Here is a 25,674-nt window from a genome sequence, read left to right as displayed (position 1 = left end):
CTGCCTCAACTCCTGTCTCAAGGCAAGGTCAAGTAACCAATTGGGAGGGGCAAGGGAGGATTGTGGGGGAAGGTATAAAACACTAAAAAGCCAGAGAAATACCTGTCCCTGACTGTAGCACAACCTCACACAGACAGCTGTAGCTGCCAGGAGCTAGCAAACAGAGCTGTAAACAGGGGAGTTTCAGTGGGAGTTTGTATTGTGGTGCTTGTTTGGGGTTTGTTTTTGCTGTGGGTGGTGGTGTTTTGGTGTGGTTTGTGTTTTCCAGATTAACAGGATTTAGGTGAGAAGGCTATGACAGATACAGAGGCAGCAGTGAGAGTGATCCATGTAGTGGAAGACACAATGAAGATGACTGGATGTGGAAGCTGCAGTATGTACATGATCCTGGAGGGGGTGCCTGGTAAGAGTTTTGTCTGCATGAAATGCCATCTGATAGAGCTGATGGAGGAAAAGATCCGAGGTTTGGAGATGCAGGTGGAAAGTCTGGTTGAGTTTAGAAAGGGGTTCAGGCGGATTATGGAGCAAAGACATGAGGTATCTGAAGGGAAAAGCTCAGACTTGCAGATGGAAGCAGGACTGAGGAATTCTGAGGGGACACTGGGTGAGGAAAGCGGTCAGTGGAAGCATGTGACTAAAAGAACCAGGCAGAGGAAAAGACGGGCTAGTGAAGGAGAAATAGAGCTCAAGAATAGGTTTGTAGAGCTGGAAAATGAAGAAGGGGCTTAGCAGGTAGTCACTGAAGGTGGAAGGGCAAGGAAGAAGAGAAGAGCAGCTAGTCCTATAGAAAAAGGGGAAGAGTCAGTGGAGACTACACCAAATATGAGCCCCAGGAGGATACAGGATGGGTTGAAGAGGATTACAAGGGAGAATAGGAATGGAAAGAATTTGCAGCCAGAGGGAACAGGGGATAGACTGGAGAATAGCACCATCACCAGGAAAAGGCAGGTCTATGTGATCGGGGACTCTTTACTGAGAAGAATAGACAGGCCTGTAACCAGAGCTGATCCAGAGAATAGAAAGGTGTGCTGTTTTCCAGGTGCTAAGATACGGGATGTAGACCTGAGGTTGAAAAGGATCCTAAAGGGAGTGGGAAAGAATTCCTTAATTATCCTTCATGTGGGAACAAATGATACGGCTAGATTCTCTCTGGAAAATATTAAGGGAGACTATGCTAGGCTGGGGAAGGCGCTTAAGGAAATTGAGGCTCAGGTGATCTTCAGTGGAATTCTGCCTCTTCCTAGAGAAGGACAACAAAGGTGTGACAAGATTATGACTATCAACAGATGGCATAGGCAGTGGTGCAATAAAGTGGGCTTTGGGATGTATGGCCACTGGGAGGCATTCATGGACAGAGGACAGTTCTCTCGGGATGGACTTCATCTGAGTAGGGAAGGAAATAGACTTCTAGGATGGAGGCTGGCACAACTGATTAAGAGAGCTTTAAACTAGGAATCTGGGGGAGATGGTTGGGAGATGTCCAGGTAATCTCCAAGCTGGATTTTAGCATTGAGAGGGAAGAAAACGAAGTAAGAAAGGATACAACCGTGGGTAGGAGAATGGATATAAGGAGGAAGGGCAGTGTGGATACCAGTCTAATAGGTTATACTGGCTGTAGAATGACCATGCCTAATTGGGTACAGAATGTGAGTGAGGCCAAACAGCAAAAATTAAGATGTTTGTACACCAATGCGAGGAGCCTAGGTAACAAAATGGAGGAACTAGAGCGACTGGTGCAGGAAGTGAAACCAGATATTATAGAAAGAAAAGGAGTACTTGTGGCACCTTAGAGACTAACCAATTTATTTGAGCATAAGATTTCGTGAGTTACAGCTCACTTCATCGGATGCATAAAGTGGAAAATACAGTGAGGATGTTTTTATACACACAGACCATGAAAAAATGGGTGTTTATCACTACAAAAGGTTTTCTCTCCCCCGACCCAACTCTCCTGCTGGTAATAGCTTATCTAAAGTGATCACTCTCCTTACAATGTGTATGATAATCAAGGTGGGCCATTTCCAGCACAAATCCAGGGTTTAACAAGAACGTTTGAGGAACAGTGGGGGGCAGGGAGGGGGAAGGAATAAACAAGGGGAAATAGGTTACTTTTTATAATGACTCAACCACTCCCAGTCTCTATTCAAGCCTAAGTTAATTGTATCCAATTTGCAAATTAATTCCAATTCAGCAGTCTCTCATTGGAGTCTGTTTCTGAAGTTTTTCTGTTGTAATATCGCAACTTTCATGTGTGTAATCGCGTGACCAGAGAGATTGAAGTGTTCTCTGACTGGTTTATGAATGTTATAATTCTTGACATCTGATTTGTGTCCATTTATTCTTTTACATAGAGACTGTCCAGTTTGACCAATGTACATGGCAAAGGGGCATTGCTGGTACATGATGGCATATATCACATTGGTAGATGTGCAGGTGAAAGAGCCTCTGATAGTGTGGCTGATGTTATTAGGCCCTGTGATGGTGTCCCCTGAATAGATATGTGGGCACAGCTGGCAACGGGCTTTGTTGCAAGGATAGGTTCCTGGGTTAGTGGTTCTGTTGTGTGGTATGTGGTTGCTGGTGAGTATTTGCTTCAGGTTGGGGGGCTGTCTGTAGGCAAGGACTGGCCTGTCTCCCAAGATTTGTGAGAGTGATGGGTCATCCTTCAGGATAGGTTGTACATCCTTGATAATGCGTTGGAGGGGTTTTAGTTGGGGGCTGAAGGTGACGGCTAGTGGTGTTCTGTTATTTTCTTTGTTGGGCCTGTCCTGGAGTAGGTGACTTCTGGGTACTCTTCTGGCTCTGTCAATCTGTTTCTTCACTTCAGCAGGTGGGTATTGTAGTTGTAGGAATGCTTGATAAAAATCTTGTAGGTGTTTGTCTCTGTCTGAGGGGTTGGAGCAAACATTTTTATGACTAACTTAGAACAACGCTTCCTCAGCTCTCGTCCCCTAATGCCCCTGCTCTACTTGCGCTACATTGATGACATCTTCATCTTCTGGACCCATGGAAAAGAAGCCCTTGAGGAATTCCACCATGATTTCAACAATTTCCATCCCACCATCAACCTCAGCCTGGACCAGTCCACACAAGAGATCCACTTCCTGGACACTACAGTGCTAATAAGCGATGGTCACATAAACACCACCCTATACCGGAAACCTACTGACCGCTATTTCTACCTACATGCCTCCAGCTTTCACCCTGACCACACCACACGATCCATTGTCTAAAGCTAAGCTCTATGACACAACCACATTTGCTTGACCCTCTAAAACGGAACATGACCATAAATTGTAAGAGGTGGGAGTAGGGGCGGGCATTGCAGGTATAATTATGCCTGCTAAGGAGGGGGGCGGACGGAACACTGGAAAACAAGGCTCTGCAGTGTCAGAGTTATGGATATGCTTGTTGGAAACTAACCCCAATAAACATCACATTGCCTGCACCTCGGACTTCTGGTCTTTTGCTTTCAGTCTGCGTTACAAGAACCAGTGGACAGGGTACTGTGGTACTACAGTGGTAGGTCCTGATTCAGCAAGGTACTTAAGCACATGCATAACTGTAACCACATGAGTAGACTTCAATAGGCCCATTTGTGTGAGATGTGTTTGCAAGCTCATGTACTTACAATTAGGCACATGTTTAAGGACCCTGTTGTGCTGGGGTTTTCATATCTCCCAACATTTGAATTGCTGTCCCCAGATGTTGGGAGGTCCCGGTGGAGGCCCTGGTGGAGGCCCAGGTGCTGCCCTCTGGTGAGGCCTGCAGAGCAAGCCCACTGTGTACTCACCCCGCAGCAATAGCTCCTGTCCCGCAGGGCTGGCTGGGCTCAGCTCCTCACCTTCGGTGTTGCAACCTGGGCCATGGTGCATGGGGTTGTAGCATTGCTCAGATTGGGCCCATCCACCCCTCTGCCTCCATCTACAGAAGGGAGGATGGGCCAAACATGAGTGACGTTGTGACCTTGTGTGCTAGGTACCAGGCCATGATGCCTGGAGTGAGGAGTCTAGCCAAGCCAGCCCCTCAGGACATGAGATTTTGGGGTCAAAGCAGGACAGTCCCAGGTTTCATGGGAGGTCTGGGTTTTACACCGATGTAACTGGAGTAATGCAGTGGCTATTCAGGCCCGCAAATTGACTAGTGATTTCGAGTGTCCAGTTTTGGAGCGCTCAACTTGAAGATTCTGAATTTCAGAATGTGCTTGGCATGCTCATCCTCTGAAAATCAGGCCCCTTCTTGGTCTCAAATTGAGCACCCTAATATCAAGGCACCTGTAGTGTATAGGAATAAGGTAAGATCCCTTTAAATAGTGTACCTTCCTGTCTTCTATTATAGAAGCCAGCAGAACCCTGTCAGAGCAGCAGTGCACGATTTGTAGCTAGGTCTTGTAAATCTGTACCTTGTTAATAAATATGGTGATTTGGAATCCAGCTGTGCCAGAGTGTTTCCTCCAAATTCTTAATGTTGTGTGGAGCGCAAGGACACAACAGGACCCATTTTTATAAATGGGGCATTTTAAATTGTGTTTTATGGCCTGTCATCCCTGACACTGCCTTGTTTCCATTGTTCTTCTCTTTTTCAAATTTGATTTTAGTTTGGTATCAAAGATTGTTAGAAAATATATGGAAAACAAATGTGGAAAATTGCATAGTTAGGAAGATAAACTGGTGTATTTTCAATGAATTACCATTCTTCATTATGCTGAGTGTAATGGTGACCCTTAATGTGAAATACTGTAGATGAACTGACTCATTTAAAGGAGAAACATACGCCCAATTACCATTCAGATGTGTAGGCATCTCATTATATTGCAGCAATTTTTCTTTTGTCATAATGCAGCAGAAAAATTCTATTTGCAATAGAATATTAATTATTCTAATTATGGCCTGCTACAGACATTATAATGATTTGTTATTAACGTAAATTATCAAGAAGTGTTACACAGTGGAAGATTATTTAGTACGTAGTCATGGTTTATAGAAAATACAATATCTTCGCTTTTCATTTACCATCATATCACTCAAAAGAGCTTTCATTTATTTGTTATATAACAGCAGAGGGAAGAGGACCTATCATACTCTTTTAATTTCAGATCCATTTATTCCAAATTACTGTCATTCCAAAGAGAAGTTATTTTTCACCTTTTCTCCCACTCCTGATTGAGCAAGGTGCTAAGACCTCTTGAGGGGTTCTGAACACATTCAGTCCCATGGAAGTCATCATCTTTTGAAGGACTGGATGAAATGCCTATTGAAGTCAATGGGAATATTTCCACTGACTTGGCCCTAAACTGTAATAAAAAGAATAATGAACAATCAAACAGGAAGACACCATTTGACAGGCAAGATGGCATAGTTTGAATCATAGGAAATGAATTTTGGAATGGATCCAAGCCAGCAAAGCATTTAATTACATACTTAAATTCAGGTTTGGGATATAAACTGGCCATCAACAAGTTTGGCTTGAAATTAGACTGGTATAGTATGACGAGACTGCCTACAATGGCATGTGGCTGATCTGCAACTGCTAGCAGCAAATATCTCCAGCTGCTGGTGATGGGACACTAGATGGGGAGGACTCTGAGTTACTACAAAGAATTCTTTCCCAGGTGCCTGGCTGATGGGTCTTGCCAGCATGCTCAGGCTCTAACTGATTGCTATATTTGGGATTGGGAAGGAATTTTCCCTTGGGTCAGCTTGGCAGAAACCCTGAGGGTTTTTCGAGTTCCTCTGCAGCATGGGGCACCGGTCACTTGCAAGTTTAAATGAGTGTAAATGGTGGATTGTCTGTAACATGAAGTCTTTAATTCATGATTTGAGGACTTCAGTAACTCAGCCAGAGGTTATGGGTCTATTACAGGAGTGGGTAAGTGAGGTTCTGTGGCCTGCAATGTGCAGTAGATCAGACTAGATGATCATGATGGTCCCTTCTGGCCTTAAAGTCTATGAATCTATGTGGTTCATGAAAAGGAATTGTACTGTGGCTCAGGAACTGGGGCCTGATCCTGTATCCATTAAAGCCAATGCATTTGGTTATTATATTTGTACCTGTCTCAAAACATGGACATTTTTTTACTTCAGACTGCATATACACCAGCAGGGGCGGTATACTTACCTGTGTACTCCTAGAGAGTGGAAAGCAATGAATGAGTTCTGTGCACACACAAGGAAGAGGAAGGGGCACTTGTTGGTTAAACATGGTCTAAGGTATGTGGATTATTATAGACTATATTGTGGAAATACACAGAGGCTCCAACCAGAATTAATCTTCAGTTGTGATGGGCACTAACAAGGTATAAATTACATGGATTATTTACCTCCTGTATTGTGGGACCTCCCAGAATCCCAAATAAAAATCAGTCCTCAATTGTATTGAGAGATAGTCCCTGTCGCAAGGCGCCAGAAGGACAATGGTGTACATGAAATGACAGTGGAATATTCCTGGATCATGATGACGTGTGATTCTGTTTCTTAGGTTTTTTATGCTAAAAACAATGAAAACATTTAAAAACAAAAACCACAACCAATGGTTTTCAAACCTTTAGTTTCTTTTAACTAAAAGCTCAATAGGCAAAAGCCTCCAGTTTATATTCGCCCTAATGGAGTGTAACATTTCATTTGCTAGAAATAACTCAGAAGATGGGGGTTGCGGGGGGGAGAAAGAAAAGAAACTAGTTTACTTGCAGATTTTTGAGATTCAGGTCAGTTTAAAAGCATGAAATGTGTTTGTTAGAACATGCCTAGAGAAGAGCTTGAACCAAATCCCACATCAATTCCTGGAACCAGATTCAGAACCACATTCACAGCTCAAAACTACCTCTGCAATGGACTAAATGGAATATGAAGGGCCAGATTCTCAGGTGGGGTAAATCGGCATAGCTCCATCATCTGAAGATCTGGCCCCAAATCTATACTTGCTTTGCTTGGGGAGGTTTAAACTTGGCAGTGGATTTCAACCCCCCAAGTGCAGAAGTGGTTGGATCTGAGGTTATGGCTGTCACTTGGATAGACACTAAGGTAAGATCTACAATTCAAATGCATGATTTTGGTTCTCCCGGGTATAGAAATACAAAGTTTATATCCAAATCTAGTCCTGTTTCTTCTCCCAAATGATTTTACTAGGACAACTGAATGCTACATTTCCAGTCACAGTGACTTTTTTGGTCCTTTCATACCTCTAAAATTAAATCTTTCCACATTTGGGCTTATATTGGAAACAATGACAGACCCTTTGCTCATGCTAGCAGACTGTCTGTTGTAATACTGCAAGAGAGATATACTTTATTTTCAAAACACTGGCAGTTCTCTTTCCATTATGTATTATCAATATTTATATAGCAGTAGTGATAAGGAGCCCCGGTCATGGACCATGGCCACATTGTGCAAGGCACTGTACAAACACAGAAGAAAAACACAGTCTCAGCCCCAAAGATTAACAATTTAAGTATAAGACAACAGGTGGATACAGACAGACAGGAGAGCACAAGGAAACAACGAGATGCTACTGCTTAAAATGATAAGTGCTGGTATCAGTACACCAGCTGCCTGAAGGTAGTTATTCCCACTTCCAGGATCTCCCTCTTACAGTCTTTTAATAGCAACACTAATAGACACTCCTTATAATATTTAAAGTGTTCTTCAGAATTCCTCTTGCTGTTTATTTTAAGATCTCTCCCTGGTCCTGAGACTCTCTTATTGAAGGGGAAGTGGACTTTGGAAAGCACACAAGGTACACAATGCAATACTTTGCATTGCAAAAGCACATATTGCACAAGCTTATTTTTCAAGTCCCCATAAGTGTCGAGTCTTGAAGTCTCGGCAATTTGTGCTAAAACTATAGCTCATGTTCCAGACCAAACAAACAAACAAAAAACTCCAAAAAAACCAAAACCAAACCTTGTGGTACGCAAGAGTAAATACTGTAAATGTGTATCAGTAACTTAAGGGGGTAAAACCCTTACAAGGAAATTGAAGCTTAAAAATAAATTCCAAACACTGGAAAGCCAGGAAGTTCTAAATCAGGGTAAACTGTGGTCAGGTTCCTTGCAGTTGGGGATGTTTTAAATCCCTCATGCCTCGATTACACTACATGTGACTTGCTTTTAAATTACAGTGAACACATGCAGTCAGGGCTAGACCAAGACAGATGAATTATAGGCCTGTGCCTAGGGCCTCTGCTTCCGGAGTCATGTGATTACACCAGGATCTCAGCTTTCATTTAATATAAAAGTGAATTTCTAACTTTTGTGGCTGTGAAGAAAAATCTGAATGTAAATGGGACGTAACCAATACAGGGACTTCTGCAAGTCTGCAGACATCATGGAGCAGTAGAACTGAGAAATGTGACCTGCATCATTCATCTCAATAGGGGGGTTAACTCCAAGATGCAGTGCTCTTGGGGATCCCATGCCACTTCTCCTATCTCTCTGCCACTCCATATGAGGAGCAGGGCCATCACACAGAGGTGGAGCCAGAGGGGAACCATATCATGGTGGTCCTAGAGCAGTGGATTGTCTTAGTTTGGTCCTGTGTGCAACTCTGGTCTACCATGCCTCCTCCCCATCCCAAATGCCCCAGGCTAGGTGGGAACCCACAGGACCTGGACCTGGATTCAGCATGCTTACACCTTATTCTCTGCTGGGCATTTGCAGCCAGATTAGAGTCCCTTTACATCAGAATGATGCAAAAAGACTACAGAAGAGTAGAAAATCTGATACATGTAGTGTATACAGGGTTTAATATCTGCCTAGAAACTAGGTTCACAATATGTCGATCCCTTCCAGCTGCATGTATTGATGCTTTAATGCCTGCATTAGACCTCACAAACATTATGTATAAAGGATGCTGAGGTTTCTAAAGGACTGTCGTCATCATGAATAGGTCAGAATATGAATGAGAGGCTGCTATGCAGCTTTTTAACACCACATTCTACAAGCCATTACCCTCTGATCCCACTGAGGGTTACCAAAAGAAACGACACCATCTGCTCGAGAAACTCCCTGAAAAAGCACAAGAACTAATCTGCACAGACACACCCCTAGAACCCCAACCAGGGGCATACTATCTGCTACTCAAGGTCCATAAACCTAGAAATCCTAGATGCCCCATCATCTCAGGCATTTGCACCCTGACAGCAGGATTGTCTGGCTATGTAGACTCCCTCCTCAGGCCCTACACTACCAGCACTCCCAGCTATCTTCGAGACACCACTGACTTCCTGAGGAAACTACAATCCAGTGGTGATCTTCCAGAAAACACCATCCTGGCCACTATGGATGTAGAAGCCCTCTACACCAACATTCCACACAAAGATGGACTAAAAGCCGTCAGGAACAGTATCCCCGATAATGTCACGGCAAACCTGGTGGCTAAACTTTGTGACTTTGTCCTCACCCATAACTATTTCACATTTGGGGACAATGTATACCTTCAAATCAGCGGTACTGCTATGGGTACCCGCATGGCCCCACAGTATGCCAACATCTTTATGGCTGACTTAGAACAACGCTTCCTCAGCTCTCGTCCCCTAATGCCCCTACTCTACTTGCGCTACATTGACGACATCTTCATCATCTGGACCCATGGAAAAGAAGCCCTTGAGGAATTCCACCATGATTTCAACAATTTCCATCCCACTATCAACCTCAGCCTGGACCAGTCCACACAAGAGATCCACTTCCTGGACACTACAGTGCTAATAAACGATGGTCACATAAACACCACCTTATACAGGAAACCTACTGACCGCTATACTTACCGACATGCCTCCAGCTTTCATCCAGACCACACCACACGATCCATTGTCTACAGCCAAGCTCTACGATACGACCGCATTTGCTCCAACCCCTCAGACAAACACTGACACGATCTCTATCAAGCGTTCTTACAACTACAATACCCACCTGCAGAAGTGAAGAAACAGATTGACAGAGCCAGAAGAATACCCAGAAGTCACCTACTCCAGGACAGGCCCAACAAAGAAAGTAACAGAATGCCACTAGTCGTCACCTTCAGCCCCCAACTAAAACCTCTCCAGCGCATCATCAAGGATCTACAACCTATCCTAAAGGACAATCCCTCACTCTCACAGATCTTGGGAGACAGGCCAGTCCTTGCCTACAGACAGCCCCCCAACCTGAAGCAAATACTTACCAGCAACCACACACCACACAACAGAACCACTAACCCAGGAACCTATCCTTGCAACAAAGCCCGTTGCCAACTGTGTCCACGTATCTATTCAGGGGACACCATCATAGGGCGTAATCACATCAGCTACACTATCAGAGGCTCGTTCACCTGCACATCCACCAATGTGATATATGCCATCATGTGCCAGCAATGCCCCTCTGCCATGTACATTGGCCAGACCAGACAGTCTCTACATAAAAGAATAAATGGACACAAATCAGACATCAAGAATTATAACATTCAAAAACCAGTCGGAGAACACTTGAATCTCTTTGGTCACTTGATTACAGTCCTAAAAGTCACAATACTACAACAATAAAACTTCAAAACCAGACTCCAACGAGAAACTGCTGAATTGGAATTAATTTGCAATCTGGACACCATTAAATTAGGCTTGAATAAAGACAGGGAGTGGATGATGTGTCATTATACAAAGTAAAACTATTTCCCCATGCCTACTGTTACTTACACCTTCTTGTCAACTGTTGGAAATGGGCCATCCTGGTTATCACTAGAAAAGGTTTTTTTGTTTTTTTTTCTCCTGCTGATAATAGCTCACCTTAACTGATCACTCTCGTTATAGTGGGTATGACAACACACATTTTTTCATGTTCTCTGTGTATATATTTATCTTCCTACTGTATTTTCCACTGCATGCATCCAATGAAGTGGGTTTTAGCCCACAAAGCTTATGCTCAAACAAATTTGTTAGTCTCTAAAGTGCCACAAGTACTCCTCGTTCTTTTTTTTAAAAAATCTAACTGTCCTATAATTAGGCAGACACCAAAAATCACAGAGAACGACAGAATCCATCTAAAATGGAGTTTCTAGGCCACGCTCTTTGCTTGAGTTGACATTCCACAAAACTTCAGAACAATTCAGCACAATTGAAAGCTCTTATATTTTCTGACTCCTGTCTTGGATATACACAAAACTCCCAGAAATTAACTTCCCCTGTGACAGGGAGCTAGATTGCTTCTCCTCAAGTCAATTTAGTGGAGGTGGGGGTAGTCTGTGTGTGGAAAGAAGGCTTATAATGAAAAGCTAGCTCCTCTGACTGGTTTACTGTGATTTTGTTTTCAATTATTTACACTGGTGAGCCAGTAATTCCTAGTGAATAATTTGAGTTTAACGCCTCTTTTTCTGCTTGTGGAATGACCCAGGGCAGATCATATATGTATTTGTTATGCAAATGTAATTACTAAATTTTATGGGGAAGTTCACTCCCACCCCCTTTTTAATGGATTGATCATGAACAATCCACTGCATAGATTTCTTACTCACCTATTTGAAAATGCAGTTGTGTTGGTTAGTTTGTGACTGCTCATGAAAGTCACATGGTGTTGCTTTTGTTTCCTCATTGGGTGAATGTAACCCTGATAATCACCTGGGCTTTCATTCGCAGGAGAAGTGGCAGATAAGAGAGACCAGTTTCTGAGGCGCACAGGCATCATTCATAGAAAAAAAAACAGGCAACAATTAAGAGGGTGCAGAGTTTAAGTGCAATTTTGTCTCATCCTATTCACATACATTAACTTGAGTTTGCAACAGAGCTACTGAGGGCTGCTGGGTTACACTTAATAATTCCCGCAACTATTGCTTTCAGGATTCCAGTTTGGCAGAACCTATGCTACTACTGTCCATTGCGTTGGGACCAATGATACTTTAACATCCATGCAGTGGTTCCTTTGTGGACCTTCTACCTCCCCTTTTGAAACTGAGCCCGGTGTGCCATTGGTACTTCTGGGGTTAAAATGAAAGGGAGGAAAACCAGGCATTGAATTGAGCTGATATTGTTGGGGAAAATGCCTTATCCATCTCAGACACATTTTCTGGAATGTTTATTCAAGCCCAGTGAGATCCTCCATACCTCCATGCTTGACAGGTTTATGAAACCACTTGAGTACAGTTCTCTCTATGGCTTGACAGCCTCACTAACACCTCAATAATCCCCCCTCCCTCAAAGCTGTGAAACATGAAAATATTAATTACACATTTCCAATGTAAACAATCTATTTTGTTTTCTTAAAAGATATCTGTCACCAAATGCTAAAGCATCACTCCATTCGGGTTGCCTTTCAAATATTATTTTTTTCTTATGGCTTGGAAAATGATTAGTAACTTGGCAATGCTAACGATTACTCACAAGAACTGAGGGCTTCCCCCCCAACATAAATATTTTTGTCCTTGTGACAGATCTCCTTATTGGGATATCCTCACTAGTTTGTTCAGTCAGAACAGAATATACATACAATATATCTTGCATTATAGATGCTAAAAAAAAGAGTGGGTGTGACATTTCATCTAGTTATTTCGGTGGGTGTGAAGTAAAATTCATTGGTGGTATTCAAGGTGTCTCACTGAGATAAGGTGATACTGTTTGCTTATATTTAAAAGATAGTTTTTCTGTTTTCAGTTTTTAAATATGGATGTGAATACATTCATCAGGCCAGCTGGTTCCTATAGAGCAGCACAGCTGGAAATATATGCTGGTGACTTGGTTAATTTATTTAACATTTTACAGAGCGTAATATGGAAATGGAATGCTAATTTCTGGCGAGCCAGACTTAGCTTTCAAGGAAAGGCAGGAAAAATCATATGGGATAAATGGTGTCCTTGACCAGCATTGTTTACATAGGGAGAAGCTCTCATGGGAAGAAAGAGTATTTTGGGATTTCAGCCTGAAACGAAGGGGCTTCTTATTCCTCAGGTTTCTTTGAGAGCAAGATGACAGAGCCAGCTGAACGCTCAAACTTTATTCTTCCTGGCTAAACTTGTTACAGAGTGTATCCTCTCATGATCTCTGTCAGACACAGATTAGTTGACTCAACTCACCTGCTAATTGGAAAAATGCTTTCATGTTCCCAATAGATATTTCCATAAACCAGCTCACAACATCATAGCTGCCCCCAATGGCTCTCTGTTGGTCCCCAAGGAGGCATTTTTAGCTCACTGTATCATCCACACTCACCTGTCTCAGTATTTGTGAAAAGCAAAGGTCATGTCCTTGTTAATACTAATGGAATAACTTCTGCTTCACATCCTCCTCAGGTACAGACAGTAAGCACTTCACCGGTCAAATGTTTATATTGACATACAGTGATGTGACAGTGCTATGGTCAGACAGTAAGTATGAGCAAGCAATAATTGAAAGTTGGGTTGTGGACGCTCTCGGGAAGACATATCCTCCAAGATCCTGCTAATGCAAGTTGGCAGCTTGTGAAAGATGTAACCCAGATCCCAGTCAATGCTACAAGAAAATATACCTATGTTGTGCCTCACACCAGCCCTTAGAAATTTCTCAAAACTTGCCGCTAAGCATAAAAGGACCTGATCCAAAGCCCATTGAAGTAACTTGTAAAACTCCCATTGACTCAAGTGACTTTGAGTCAGACCCAAAGAGACTACAAGATATAGATGAAAACAATGCTCCTCATCACTTAAATAGTCACACCTCCTCGAGTAGTTCAGTGGCTGGTGCCATTGTCAGACACCGCATGGGAGAAAACCCTGTATAAGGAAAAATATAATTAACAAGACAATCTTTTTCCAATACTTTGGAGGCATATGACTTGCTTGCACTTTGCAGGCCCCTTGCTTACTTAGGGCTTCTGTGATGTGACCTAGAAGGGGAGTCTTCCATTGTTGGTGTGAAATTTGCCTATGTTGCAGAAGTGAAAGTGAACTCCATCTGGTAGATGTACCGAAGGCAAGGCCTTTGTGTATACTGGCTGGCTCTTCTAGGGCTGGAAGAAAAGCGTTACTGAGTTGTTATCCTCTCTGTGAGCCCAACTTCCTCTATGCCTTGGGCACTCCACTTTGCCTCTCCTTTATGATATTTTCTTCAAATCTCCCACTGTTGGGAGCCCTACTGATGAGCTCGTGTTCTTACCATAGTGTTATCTAACCCTTCTCAGACCAGGTCTAATTGGGTTGGTGGTTAAAAGGAGAGGCAGCCTAGTGGTACTAGTACAACCATAGTTGCTAGCCCTGCTTGTTCAGGGAGATTTTGGCAAACCAGTAAAGTGCCTAAATCACTATCGCTTGTTGCTAATAGTAGCCAAGCTAGCAGGTGGTACTGAACCACTATTGTGTGTTGCTAATAGTATTCGAGTTAGTAGGCCGTACTGAACCACTCTGGCTTATAGCCAAGTCAGCAGGTCTTAAATTGGTCATGTAGCGGCCTCAGTGTAACCAAGGCAGAAAGGGAGGGAGTTTGGGATGCCACAGACAGAGCGGCTTGACCCCACACCCTTCTTGCTGAGAATGTTGAAACTGCATGTGTTACGGAGTCACCGGGAGATGCTCTGGAACTACTCCATATGAAGCCAGTCAGGACTCTACGGGAGCTTCCTCTCTGTGAGCATACTGTCCCCAGGGCAAAAAGCTTACACAGCTTCGACCTTCCTGGGTCTGACCTCGGAGCATTCAGCATCCCCTTCCACACCATGCGCTTCCCACAGCAAGTCCGCACAGGCGGGGCTCCTGGGGAAGCCAGAGGGCCCTGCACCCCAACTCTGCGGTCGGACGTGGCTCTCAGCCAGCCAGTAAAACAGAAGGTTTATTAGACTACAGGAACACGGTCTAAAACAGAGCTTGTAGGTACAGAGAACAGGACCCCTCAATCAGGTCCATCTTCGGGGGCTGGGAGGCCAGAGGTCCATCTGGCCCTCCCTCCATTTCCCCAGCCAGCTACAAACTGAAAACTCTCCAGCCTCTTCTCTCACCTTAGTCTCTTTCCCGGGCCAGGAGGTCACCTGATCTCTTTGTTCTCCAACACCTTCAGTTGGCACCTTTGCAGGGGAGGGGCCCAGGCCAACAGTTGCCAGGAGACCAGGTGTTAGCCATTCTCTGTGTCCACGCCATCACACTGGCCCTCTCAGGCTCTGCAACAATCACACACCCTTATCCCCCCACCTAGATTCTTAAGAAATGCATAGGGGAAACTGAGGCACCGACACAGTATTCAGAGAAAGCATAAAGAACATTCCCACTTCGTCACAGCATGTATTTTAGAAAAACAAGAAGTCCATATATATGTGCCCTGGGAATGTTTGTCAGGGTCCCAAGGCCTGGACACTCTGAAAAAAACCAACAACATATCTGGTAAATTGATGACCATAAGGAAATCTCTTGTTTGACCTTTTTAAACCTGCTTGCTTAGCAAGTTTTCTTTAAGGGCTATGTCATTGTATTACTAATTGTGATGGGGCAAGGCCAGATGGCTATAGAAAAGTAGTGGGAGACAGATATATTAGCTCCAGGCTAAACAAATCCCTGGTACCAGGATAAGTTAAAAGGCAGCTGCTCCAGATCAGTTAAGACACTGGGGGCCAATTAAGAACTTTCCAGAAGGCAGGGAGAATGCTAGGTTGATTGGGACACCTGAAGCCAATCAGGGACTGGCTGAAACTAGTTAAAAGCCTCCCGGTTAGTCAGGTGGGGGTGGATGTCAGGAGCTGTGGGAGGAAGTTGTGCTGTTGGAGAGGCTGAGTAGTACACACCATATCAGGCAGAAGGAAGGAGACCCTGAGGTAAGGGTGAAATGGAGCTTGAGGAAGTGAGGACTGCTGTGGGGAAGTAGCCCAGGGAATTGTACGTGTCATGTTTCTGAAAGGTCAGCTACCATAGCTGATACTATTAGGGTCCCTGGGCTGTAGCCCGGAGTAGAGGGCGGGCCTGGGCTCCCCCATTTTGCCCCCTCTGATTAATGACCGAGACTGGGAGACAACAGAGACTGTGCAAGGGAGGATAGCTTCTCCTTACCTTCCTCACTGGCTTATGATGAAAATGGCTCAGTAGACTGTGACTCTTGTCTCTAGAGAGAGAAGGGTTATGTGGAGGGTCACAGTGAGTTTCTGAGGCTAGAAAAATCTGCCAGGAAACACGGGACCCACAGAGATAAGGACAGAGTTTTGTCATAGTGTATAAATAAAGGGAAAAAGTTTGAGGTAATGGGACTTCTCAGGAGGGGCTCTTTAGGGACGCTCCCTCCGGATGCATCTTTGGGTCCCCACCGGCAGACGGAAGCCTGGCCAGCAGAAGCCCTTCACGGTACCACTCGAGAGCTATGCTCAGCGTTGGTAATTATTGAGGGTTGCGGGTGTTTTACAACCTGTTCTGGACGTGTGTAAGTGCTTGAGACTAAGTAAAGTTTAGTTTAAGTGAAAGCACTCTTGTGTTGTCCTGTTTGTGCCAGTCATCTATTGGTCGGACAGCCATGTATCCCTTGATTTATTTCCTGACACCACCTTGCACAGAGTAAAAGTTAACAAGAGCTTTGGGTTGAAAGAACCCCAGCTAACATGCTGGAGCTGCAGCAGTGGGAGATCTTAAAAAAAATGCTAGTGGAAACAAGGCCATTGTGATTCAGTTTTCCCATATGTAAAATGGGGATAATAATAATTAGCTAACTCACTAAAGTGTTGTGAGGATTCATTAGATCAGAGTTTCCCAAACTTGGGACACTGGTTGTTCAGGGAAAGCCCCTGGCGGGCCAGGCTGGTTTGTTTACCTGCCGCGTCTGCAGGTTCGGCCGATCGCGGCTCCCACTGGCCGCGGTTCGCCGCTGCAGGCCAATGGGGGTTGCGGGAAGCGGCGCAGGCCAAGGGACGTACCGGCCGCTGCTTCCCACAGCCCCCATTGGCCTGCAGCAGCAAACCGCGGCCAGTGGGAGCCGCGATCAGCCGAACCTGCGGACGTGGCAGGTAAACAAACCAGCCTGGCCCGCCAGGGGCTTTCCGTGAACAACCGGTGTCCAAGTTGGGAAACACTGCATTAGATGATATCTGTGACGTGCACTCTCTGGGTATGTCTGTGCTGCAATTGGCAGGTGAGATCGCAGCACATGCAGACATACCTGAGCTAGCTTTGATTGAGTTAGCTCATGAAAAATAATAGTGAAGCCATGGTGGCATGGTCTACCTGCCCAAGTACGTACTTAGCATCCTAGGTGGGCTTGAACTGGGGCAGCTAGCCCATGCTGACACGTGTGCTGCTGTGGTTTCACGGCTATTTTTAGCAAGCTAACTTGATCAAAAGTAGCATGGGTATTTCTGTCAGTGCTGTTGTAGTAGCACGTGCATAGAGTCAGTCTCATCTCTTTCAATTACACTCCACTTTTAATTAGGCTCAGGCTTCAGCTTCAGCCCCAGGCAATGGGGCTCGGGCTTTGGCCCTGGCCCCCAGACCCTAGCAAGTCTAAGACAGCCATGGTGACCTCAACCCACTTCGGGGTCCCGACCCACAGTTAGTTTGAGAACAACTGGTCTAGGAGACACTCAGAGTTGGGCAATACCTCTCTGTTACTGGTGCTTGAGAAATACCAATGCTTATAGTGCGCTTTCAACCCATGGTTCTGAATATTCTTCCATTCAAACCAGTAGCAGCTTGTGACATTCTATGCCTTGGGGGAGCCTCCTGCAACCCCAATATTCCTCATTTATATATAATTGTGATATTGCACATAAAGCAGGCCATGTGAGGTATCAGGGGAAACGTTATGGTCTGCTGAAAGTCACTGTTCTATCTAAATATGTATATCATTAATGCATATGAAGTTATGAGCATTGTGTTGTATGGCTGTCACTAAAATATGCTATCGGTTTGGGAGGCGTCCAGATACTAGGGGGGAGAGTTTAGACTGCATGCTTCTATTTTCTTTTCTTTTGGTAACTAACTCTGACCTTTTGCCTATCACTTAAAATCTATCTTTTGTAGTCAATACATTTGTTTAACTGTTTATCTTTACCAGTGAGTTCGCCCGAAGTGTGTGGTAAATCTGCTCAGGTTTGCAAAGGCTGGTGTATCTCCACTTTCCACTGATGAAGTGGTGAACCAACTGCTCGTCTTGAGCAGTACAAGACGGTATATTCCTGAGGTACAAGGCTGGGAGCTGAGGGGGAGTTGGCTGGTGCCTTTCTCTGTGCGATTCATAAGTGGCTCTGGGAGTATTCATGCAATCTAGCTGGGTGTGGGGCTCCACATTCTGTTGTGCAAAGTGATCACAGTGCCTGGAGCGGTTTGCTGCTTGTCACTAGCAAAGCATGGTTAGCGATAGCCCAGGCTGGAGAGTTAGGGGGGCACAGTGATCCCACGGTCTCATCCCGCATCCCAGGGATCCCGTCACATATCTGATCTCTCTAGCCTAGAGGTCAGATTTGAAACAAGCAAACAAAAAAATCCCAAGTGGTCGTATTCTCCCAAACTCCACCCACTTGTGGTACTAAAATGAGATGCCACTCACAGTAGATTGTTTAGAGCTTCGTGATTATCTCTCTTCTTCGTAGTGTGCTTTTCTCAGGAGTGAAATAGTTATCAATGCTGACATTTAAATGGTCAGCATTACATTTTAGATCCAATGGCCCATTGAAATGAATGGGAGCAGGTCAGATCTCTGAGAGCTCTGTTTTCAGGCTGTCAACTCAGGCAGACATCACTGGATTGGTTTACTACTGGCTCATATTTAGAAAGTTATCTTTGTGACCAAAAAGGCGAGAGAGTCAGGCTCAAATTTTCAAAGGTAACCTTTGATTTTGGGCATCAAGTTTTGAAAATATGGGCCCAAGTGTCATAAGTTTGTCCCCACAAATTTGAGGCCACTTTGAAAATGTGTGCCTTGGTATTATGAAATGAAAGCTTAGATTGAACACAAAGGTAGCATGGGTAGGTAAAAGTAGCAGGTCACTGAACCAGGATGACCTGGGCCAACCTGACCCATGCCCTAGGTTATGAGTTGGATCTTGCCCTTAAACTGTGAGAGCATTGTGCAGTTGAGGAGTAGTTGTGCCATAGAAAGACCCCTGCAGGAATTCTGGTTGCCTCCATTTCCCCGGCTCTTCACAGAACTATATGCTTGTCTGAAACTTCTTGTCCTCAGTAAACCAGTCAATACTGGTGCTAATGCAGACGCGACTGCAACCTGGAGTTTTAGAAATAAAAAAGGCACCTATGTAAACTTGATGCAACTAATTTTCATCTGTAAAACTCTTGGCCAAGAGAGCAGAAGAATAATGCTGATGGGGAAGTGGGTGTTCTTTAAGGTAACTGATGAAAACATTCACGGACAATATTCTTATCTGTCTCATCCATGGAAAGGTACCTTCAGTTGGTTACTAAAGACATTTCAGACTATATCTTAGTACAAGAAAGTTTAGTTCTTTTTCTCTATATATCCAGGCAATTGTTCCTACAACAGTGACTACTACTCCATATAACAGCTCCTGTGTGTCTGTCTCCCTATTAAAGAAACAAGGTGGGGAGGCAATATCTTTAATTGGCCCCATTTCTGTTGGTGAGAAAGACAAGCCCTTGGAGCTACACAGAGCTCTTCTTCAGGTCTGGAAAGGTACTAACAGTGTCACAGCTAAGTACAAAATCAAACAGATAGTTTAGCATAATTATCTTTAGAATATGTGCTAACTACTTGTGCTAAACTATCTGTTTATTTAGCTGTGACTCTCCCATTACCTTTCCCAGATCTAAAGAAGAGCACTGTGTAGCTCAAAAACTGGTCTCTCTCACTTTAATGCGGCTAGCCGGGGCTCGACCCTCTCCGGAGCAGTGGGGAGCCACGCTGGCTCACGACACATAGATAATGTTTGGGGAAATTAGTCTGGCCACAGGACTCTCCTTTGGTGGCCCTTGCAGCAACTGAAACAAGCACCGTAAGCCTGGGCCCTAGGTCAGGGCGGGGCAATAATAAGTCAGGTGCTCAGGCCCTCCAGCAGGGGCTGAGCAGTAGCAAACAGTATGTAGAAATAGGCCCAGGCCCTGGGTCAGGATGGGGCAAGCAAGTCAGTAGCTCTGGCCCTCAGGCAGGGGCTGAGCAAACACTCCAATGTTAGCAGGCCCAGGCCCCTGGAGCAGGGCGGGGCAACAAAGTCAATAGCTCAGGCCCTCAGGCAGGGGCTGAGCAAACAGTTCAATGTTAGCAGGCCCAGGCCTCTAAAGGACCTGGAAGAGGGGGAGACTGCCACCCACGAGCTGCGTGGCAGGGGGAGAAGGCAGGCCCTCCCACTCCACTGAGTCCCAGTTCGGGGCCCTAGCAGCGGCAGAAGAGGCGCTGCTGTGTCAGTGGGGATCCTGGCCGCAACACACTGACATGGGCTCTGGCAGCGTTCCAGCCAGACTAGGGTCGGCTGTCCCCAGGCTAGTTCCTAATTCCCCCTCTTGGGGTACCTGGGTCCAAGCGGTGTCCTCCAGGGAGTCCAGCACCATGGGTTCCTCAGGGTAGCAGCTGCAGGGCAGGCCCGGAAACTCCTCCGGGTAACAGTCGCATGGCAGGTCCAGCAACTCCTGGCATGCACCTTGCACCATGGGGCTTCCCAGTTGCGGGCCAAGCTGGAGGCCTCTGGCCTCCCCAGTGGCTGGGCCCTCAGTGAGCTCTGAGGGCGAGCTTTTATACTTTGGGTCACTGCCTGACCCTCTGAGGGGCGGGCTCAGAGCTTCCTGGCTCCACCCACTCCTGCACCCGGAAGGGCTCTGCCCTCTCCGGGGCGGCGGGGAGCCACACCACCTTACTACACTCACCAACAGAAGTTGGTCCAATAAAAGATTGGACCTGACCCACCGTGTTTCTCTAATATCCTAGAACCGACACAGTTACAACACTTTCTCCGGTCTTATCATTGACTTCGCAGGCGAGACACCATTCATGTTTGTTTGACTGAAATATCTGTCTTGTGCCTTATGACTGCATTACATCAATAAAAGTCCATTCTGCAAGGCAAATTGGTCATTCTTCTACTATAGTTCATCAACAGCCAATGCATCCTGATAGGATATAGATATTCAGGCCTGTCTGTAAAGGCCTGTACTTTAAGAATTTAGGTGTATTCTTATCACTTGGCTAGTTAGAGGTATAAAAGAAAGAATCAAAATCACTGTCTGCCAGTGTAAGGTCCTTCTCTTACTGTGACAGTCTGAGGCCCTGTTCTTAGGCTAAGGCCTTTGGCTAAGCAGCAGAGGCAGCCATAAGCTAGGAAGCGAACAGTCACATCCTCACATTCCAAACTAGTCACATTGAAGTAAGGTGCTATTGGGTTGTCAGGCACTATCAGGACAGGATTGTATTCCTATCACCTCCAGAGAAAGGGAAGTGCCTAGAAAATGTAAAAGGAAACTTAGTTTGATAGCATCCTGTCTGGCAAGAAATCACTTATCAATAGCTGGGATGTGAAATCCTCACTTCTGTATTGTCTTGTCATTATAGTTCCCACTTTGCTATTGTTTGTCTGTATAATCTCTGTCTGGTTCTGTGATTGTTTCTGTCTGCTGTATAATTAATTTTGCTGGGTGTAATCTAATTATTGTGGTGGGATATAATTGGTTAGCTAATCATGTTACAATATGTTAGGATTGGTTAGTTAAATGTCAGTAGAATGATTGGTTAAGGTATAGCTAAGAATATTACTATATAAATTAGGGGCAAACAGGAAGTAAGTTGGGATTCGAAAATAAGGAAAAAGGAACTTGTATTTAAGCTTGCTGGAAGTTCACCCCAATAAACATCGAATTGTTTGCACCTTCGGACTTCGGGTATTGTTGCTCTCTGTTCATGCGAGAAGGACCAGGGAAGTGGGAGAGTGAAGGAATAAGCTCTCTAACACATCCTTTCTTGCTGCTTTGGTGACAGCTCTGTAAACAGCATAGCATCTGTCCACAACTTTCTCTTTTGTATGGCAGATTAATCAGTCAATAAATTATTAGATGAAATGGACTTCGAAACTCATCTCGAGAGCAGTCTTCTGAGTTTGCTTCATCTTTACATAGCACACTAAGTTAGCACTAGCTCAGATCATTCACATTACATAAATACAATGAATAAATGCTGCTCTTATTTGCAATAACTCGCTATTTTAATATTCCAGAGATTTTCAAATGTGACTGGTGATTTTTGTTGCCCAAATTGAGACAGCTTAGAGGGGCCTGTTTTTCAGAAAGTACTGAGCATCCAGCCTGCTGAGAATCAGGAAGTGTGTTCTGGGATTTTAGTTTTCTCACAGGTAAGAAGCAGGATTACCTTGCTATTTACCATCCCAGAATTATTTTAAATATTCCCCTTTCATCGTCGGTTGTAGTTCAGGCTTGTAGTAAAAGTTTTATAGAGTCATATAAATTGGTTTGAAGAGGCTATATTGTAAATTAGATATATAAAATGTGGGTCTGTAAATCTTTTCCTCCTTGTTGTTATTTTGTTTACTCAAGTTACTACTTTGCTTTCCGTCCACTTAACAGCATAGTCTCATAAATCCTGTGCTTATACGTTTTTGGCCTTACCTCAGGGTAAAGCACCACACTTTTGATCTGTGGTGTCCTGGCCCTTGGATCCATGTTTTGATTTGTTTGTTTTTTATCCCAAGGAACCTGAAATTTGTCCATTGCAGGAGCAGGCAACATAGTACATGATAGTTGATTATTTATTCATCTCATAATGCACCTGACCCAAAGCTTATTGAAGTCGATGGAAAGACTACAGAGGAATTCAGTGGACATTGGATCAGGCCCTTGTGAGTGTTCACGCCCTTTTCCCTGGAGAAACCTTCCTTATGCTAATGCTAAACTGCAGTGGGAAAAACACAAAGATTTTGAGATGAAAGATTTTGTTTTCAAATACAAAACCATCAGGAATGTCCTAATCAGCCAATTCCCTTTTATGTATGAAACTTTTCACTCAGCTCACTGAATACAATTGTCTCTCACAGCTAGGTCTCCCTTTAGACAAATGCTTGGAAACAACCAGCTTTGCTCTATGTGACTGGAAGGAATCCTACAAAAACACCCAACACTGCAGCCCATAGGATGGAGTGATACAGTGACACATTGAACATAAGGCTGTAGAGGGAGGATGCCAAAAGAATGGATGAACTATGCAATGCCATGGTAGCTTCTAAAATCAATCACAGCTGATGTTGCAAGCTTCCTCTTTCAGTGGCCAGCCTCTCTGTAAGTACATGTTAGGTAGGTGGGGGAGGTTGAGTCAGTGGAGCGGCTTCAAAATGGAAATACAAGATGGAAGGGCCATTTTAACCATGAAGCCTTTCTTCTCCAGGATCAAGAGTACTTGTGTTGCTCATGGTTTATTCATAAAGTGCCAAATTCTACCACCCTTACTCATGCAGAGTAGTGTTGTACTCCATGAGGAGACCCGTCAATAGAATTTCATTTGGGACTATTCGCGGAGTAAGACACGACGTTCTGGGTGAAATTCACCTCCAAAGCAGACACCTACATACCACTCAAGCTCCAGGCCTTTTGCTGGCCCTCTGCATTGGAGCAAAGTATGCCTTATTTGACTAAGAGTAGCAGCATCTGTCCTAAAGAATATCATGTGAATAAGTGTAACCCGCTGAGTATGTTATAGGTTCCCCACTGCATCTGATCTGCAGAGGACAGAAGACTGTTACGGGCCGAAGACTGTCTTGGCTGTTTAGCTCAACCTTTTGCAGCTCATGCCTTTTGCTCTAGAAATACCCACTGGGTCAGCCAAGATGGCAGCTGTCACATAGGAGGCGGGTCTTCTCAACTGCTGTGTGCTTCAGATACTTGGAATGTGCTTCCTTTGATCAGAGGAAGTACACAAACATAGTAACATTGGCTATTTGATCTACTGGCTGCTGCCTTTGACCAAAAGCAGGGTATGTTTATCCAGCTCTGTGAGGGAAGAGTCACAAAGCATTCAAAGCATCAAGTTCTGAACAAAGCCTCATACATCAGCTTCCTTTGTAGCAGATTTTGTTTCCCCAGATTAAGAAACATTTTCAAAGTAACCTGGAGGAAGTCACGTGAGAGAGACACTGATGACTTTTACTGCATTCAGAGGTATAAGCTGAGGCTCCTCTTTCAAGCTGGATGTTGCTTTTTCTCACAAGAGGGTCACTATTATTTAAATGACACAACAACAGGGTGAGTTCAGGATCTATAAAAGCCAGATTTTTGTGTTCTCTTATGGTGAATAGAAACATTTGCCTTTGTTCACCTAGGTTGAAATTCACCTCTTTGTAGAAAGTCAGAACAAAGCCTGTTCATCACTTATATCCCACGTGAGCCCTCAGGAGGACAGAAGTGATGCGTAAACCTGGTGCTTGCTTTCTGCATAGGGGTGACTTCTACCCCTACTGCTTTTGCTTTCAGAAAGGACAAGGCTGATACTGTACAAGGAAGGATCTGGAGAGTTCAGATTTAGTGGTGGTTTAGGACTGTTTGATTTTTCATGGTGCAGAAAAAAGTATCTTAAATGATTTTAAAGAAGGAAAGGGATGCTTGTTTTACTTTGGTTGTTTATGTAAATTCTGACAGCACTGAATCCATTGAATGGATTTACTCAGACTTTCCACTAAATTCACCCTTTGGCTGAGACCAACCATGGAATGTTTCAGCCCAAAGGGAAAGTGTTTGAGAAGGTTATAAGCCATTCTAAAACTCAGGTTTACAATGAAAAGTCCAGATCCTGAAGTCAGAGCTGTGTCTATGTGCAATCCCATTGACTTCAAATGAACTCCATGCAGATGCTAGGATCCACCCCCAGTGATCTGATTGTGGCCCAAGTCTGTGTTACTTTAGTGTAGTATTTACTACCTCCGAACACTATATCATTTTTGTAGTATCATAAAGGTAAGATACAATTATTAGTGTTTGAAATAAGTTAAACCATACGACCATTGAAATGCAAGTTGGTACCAATGGCAGCAAATGGGTTAATAAATAATCAGTGGGTGCCTCATGAAAAACTGTCTGTTGAAGATTTTTATGAGAAGGGGAGTTTTGTTTTTTAAGAGTGCTTTTGGCCCCAATTGCTGCTTATTCCTTGTCTGAAATCATAATTAGTGATAGATGAACAGCAAAAGATTTGGAGGTTCTATCTGGATCAGTCCCTTTCCCATCCAAAGTTTAGATATTTACCAGGAGACAGAAAAAATATGTAATAATTTAAGCTCTCCCTTTTTCCTCCCTCCATTACATTTCATTCTTCTCCCTCCCAACCCACTCCAGCATTTCTCTGATTCACTCATCTATCCACCAATCCACCATGTTCTCACTCCTTGACCTTCAAAACCTCGTCCTCCATGTAAGACTTTAAGTATAGTCTAGGTCAGTGGTTCTCAAAGCCGGTCCACCGCTTGTTCAGGGAAAGCTCCTGGCGGGCCGGACTGGTTTGTTTACCTGCCACTTCCGCAGGTTCGGCCGATCGCAGCTCCCTCTGGCCGCTGTTCGCCGCTCCAGGCCAATGGGGGCTGCGGGAAGTGGCGCGGGCCAAGGGACATGCTGGTCGCCATTCTCACAGCCCCCATTGGTCTGGAGCGGCGAACCGCAGCCAGTGGGATTCGCGATTGGCCGAACCTGCGGACACAGCAGGTAAACAAACTGGCCCGACCTGCCAGGGGCTTTCCCTGAACAAGTGGCAGACCGGCTTTGAGAACCACTGGTCTAGGTGGCCTCAAGCAGCAGGAGCTAGTGAACTTTTAAGTAACAAAGATACACT

At 44.5% G+C, this 25,674-nt stretch overlaps 1 long non-coding RNA gene across 2 annotated transcripts in view; it reads right to left on the bottom strand.

The window, feature by feature from the left end:
- Window positions 1–25,674, bottom strand: part of LOC140905845 (uncharacterized) — a 59,409-nt gene that overhangs the window by 11,459 nt on the left and 22,276 nt on the right. The window contains exons 1-2 of one of the 2 annotated variants that reach the window (XR_012156961.1): window positions 14,921–15,016; window positions 11,478–11,627 (exon numbers count right to left, since the gene is read on the bottom strand). This is a non-coding gene — a long non-coding RNA (uncharacterized lncRNA). Of the gene's footprint in view, window positions 1–11,477; window positions 11,628–14,920; window positions 15,017–25,674 lie in introns of those variants that run through there. The other variant, XR_012156960.1, reaches the window with a different exon arrangement.

This window comes from Lepidochelys kempii, chromosome 2 (assembly GCF_965140265.1).
Source record: "Lepidochelys kempii isolate rLepKem1 chromosome 2, rLepKem1.hap2, whole genome shotgun sequence".
Taxonomy (NCBI): domain Eukaryota; kingdom Metazoa; phylum Chordata; order Testudines; family Cheloniidae; genus Lepidochelys; species Lepidochelys kempii.
Note: the sequence above shows the minus strand (reverse complement) of the source record. Positions and strands in the feature narration are given on the sequence as shown.